Here is a 3636-nt window from a genome sequence, read left to right on the forward strand (position 1 = left end):
ATCACAATAGAAAAAAATGAAGCAAAATAGGGTGAAGACAAAAACTGAGGTAATAAAGTGAGTAGGATGGATATCTTTTCCTACCAGTTGGGGTCACAATGGAGAGTGTAATAGGATTGTGACTTTTCTTTTTGCTACATAAACTCTGATGAATCCCTCTCCCTGTCCCTCATTTTCTCTGGAAATAATGAGTGATAGGGAAAAAGGACCTTCATCTCCATTTACAAAAAGAGCAATAGAAGTAACCTCCCTCATTCCAAACAAACAGGTTTCTTTCTTCCTCAGAGTTGCCTTCTCTTCTCTTCCTACTCCCTTCTAAACAGGACACCGATCTGACTGGAAATGGCAGCAAAACTCACTATTCATTCATAGTAAGGGCTCAGTGAAAATATCTATGAAAATGGATATTTACAAAATATGCATTTCATGAGAATCTACCAAAAGGGGAGCAAAGTGAAAATGAAAAGTGTTAGTCACTCAGTCGTGTCTGACTCTTTGAGACCACATGGACTGTAGCCCCGCAGGTTCCTCTGTCCATGGGATTCTCCAGGCAAGAATACTGAAGTGGGTTACCATTCCCTTCTCCAGGGGATCTTCCCAACCCAGGGACTGAACCCGGGTCTCTTGCAATGCAGCAGATTTTTTACCATCTGAGCCACCAGGGAAGCCGTAGAGGGGAGAGGCCCTCATGAAATGCAGGGGTTCCCTGAGCTATCTTTGTACATCTGCACTGCAAAATAGGCAAGAATGACAGAATAATATTTTAAGATTATATTTTCCCCGGTGTCTTCCCTTCTCCAAACAGGAAGCAAAGAGGCTCTTTGTTGAATAAGGGGAAATACATGACAGAATACTAGAAAGCAGTCCCTAGAAGGAGAGCTGGTGATCAGCAGGCTGCATCAGGCTTCTGAGAAGCTAGGTCTGATGCCTCACAATATTGATCTGCATAGTACTGTCTGAAATTTGTAAACATTTCAGAGTTGGGAAACTTCATACAAAAATCTGGGTTTTTGTTTTAAGTATGGGAAGACAGCTTGAACAACCTTGTTTGTTCACTTGGCGACAACAAGCTGGATCTCTGAGCTGCAGCTGTTGCATTTAGATGGTGTATTAGTTAGGATAACATAGCCCTTCAGATTTCAGTGGCATAAGCTAAGAAAAGTTGATTTCTCATGTGTAACAAGCCCAGAGCAGGTAATTCAGAAGCTGGGGCTCCTTCCTTTCTATGTCTCCACTATCCCTTAGGACTTTGGAGTCTTCAATTTCAGCCTGCAGAACAGGAAAAAGGAAGTGGAGGAGCATGCCATTTCTCAACCACCTTGGTCTGAAAGTGGTATTCTCTGTTCCCTTCCATTGGTGGGTCCCAGCCACATGACCTGCCTTGATGCAAAGGGAGCTGGGAAATATGGAGCCTGATAAAGGCTCTATTCTACGGAAGGGGAAGAATATATGTGGGGTGGGCTGGTGCAGCTCTGCCATAAATGGGTGTGTGCATTTCAATTCACCACAGTCTCACCACTGTCTTTCTATCCCTGAGTGGCCCTGGCTAAAGGTGTTTGTAGACAGAATGTTTGAGCACGAAGCATAGAAAGAGATGGATTCTTTCTAGAATGAAAAAGAGACTTCCTTGGGTTGGGAGAGAGACAGAGACCCAAGAGGTCACCAGGTCCCTGAGTAAAGAGTCTGTGTGCCTTTTCTGTAATGTCATCTAGGACACTACAAGCCTCTCAAAGGAATGACTGCATGGCATGTCTTGGTGGACAGGATGATAGCCACTCTTGTGTGTGTATGCTTGGTTGCTCAGTCTTGTATGACTCTGTGACCCCATGTACTGTAGCCCAAAAAGCTCCTCTGTCCATGTAATTTTCCAGGCAAGAATGGAGCATGCAGCCATTTCCTATTCCAGCGGATCTTCCATACCCAGGGATTGAACCCATGTTTCTTGTGTCTCCTGCATTGGCAGGCAGAGTTTTTACCACTGCACTACATGGGAAGCCTGGATACCCACCCTTTCTCCACCCAAACGAGTCATAAAAGTGGTAGAGAGCTAATCTATTGAAGTAGCATATAGACTTCAACAGTGGCAACAACTCAGCTAAATTTTCTGGGGAAGGAAGACCAAATGGATGAGTGTTTCCCTCTCTACTCCATGCCATGGAACTGTGTAACTCCCTGGGATGAACTCCCCCAATCCCACAGTAGATTAGCTGCTTGGGGTCTACAACTAAGTCATTACATGCAATAATGGATAAGTGCAATTCTTGCACACCTGAGTTTATGGATAGACATCCATATCCTCTACTCAAGTTTTCAATTTTCTAAATGAAGGTGCAGAGAAAGGCGGTGAACTTTGTTTATTTCAGCTTTTTCTGGAAACTTTGCCCTACACCACCCAAAGCTAAAGCAGGACCTCCTATCCTAGCTCAATCCCTCCCACATACCACAATAAAGCAAACAAAAGTCCTAACCCTGTCAGTTTACAAACCTTTTCAAACTAGGGTGTTTGACACTGGCTGGTGTGATGGTGGAAAGCCCCAGGACAGGCATTCTGTGTATTCCTGGTGCATCACTTTTGCTCAAAGATTTGGGAAAACATTTTAATAAGAAACTGGGTTATATTAAGGAATAGAAGGCAAAATTCACATTTCAAACAAATGATGAAATTCCAGACTTCAAAGGAACCTTTTTCGTGCAGGAAGTGGGCCTCCCTATTTCAGAGTCCCATGTGGGTCTCCACTGGAGTTCTTCTGAGAACACTTCTGTGGAAAAGTTTGAGCTGTGCTGGCCCTGCACCTGGCCCTGGCTTGAGCTGATGCTCCCCAGAGGTATAATATCTCCTCACGTTTCTAAACTCACAGCTTGTCAGCGCCTACGAAACCCGAAACCCGAGAAGTCCTGCCAGGTTCCAGCTCGCTCTTTTCACAAGGGGAAACGGAGAATCGGCAACTTAAAAGGCCTTGCCTTGGAAGCATCCAGACTTCCCAGGACAATGCTCCTCTCAGCGTCCTTGGCAACCCACGTCCCTTACCCCTGCTTTAACCCTTGGCCCCTTGATGTTTTGCAGAGAACCTCATCTCCCACCCCGTCACCCCCCACCCCCAGCCCATAGTTCACCCTGCAGTTCCATCCTTGGGGGCTCTGCCTCTCCCCTGGAGAATCTGGCGGCCATGGTGGGGGGCGGGGCGGGGGGCGCTTAGGAAAGTTAGTGAGTTAATGACTGCTGACTCAAACAAATGCATCACAGTCCAGTCTACAGTCTGGTGAAGACGTAGTTGGATGGGGATGAGGAATGATTTACTCCGCATCTCCCCGTGGAGCCCACGGAGAGAGTCTGAGGTCAGGGTTGGAGGACTGGAACCGGCTTCATCAAGGGTGAAGAAGTGCCAACGCATGTTGGCAAGGGCAACCGCTTCTAGCCGCCCACGGTTCTCGGGCGGGCAAGCAGCTGAGCCGCCAGGCTGGTGCAATCTCCCGCGCGGCTTGCATTGATCGAAAAGGGTTGAAACAGTAAACGCGAGGTGGAGCAAATGCTCAGGACCCTTGACTGCGAAGCACGACCAATGGGGATACGAGTCCCGTTGCGCGAACCAATCAGCGCAGGGCCAGCGATATCGCCGGCCGCTTCTGGCGCCTCTC

This window comes from Giraffa tippelskirchi, chromosome 1 (genome assembly GCF_054371585.1).
Source record: "Giraffa tippelskirchi isolate mGirTip1 chromosome 1, T2T-mGirTip1v1.2.pri, whole genome shotgun sequence".
Classification (NCBI taxonomy): domain Eukaryota; kingdom Metazoa; phylum Chordata; class Mammalia; order Artiodactyla; family Giraffidae; genus Giraffa; species Giraffa tippelskirchi.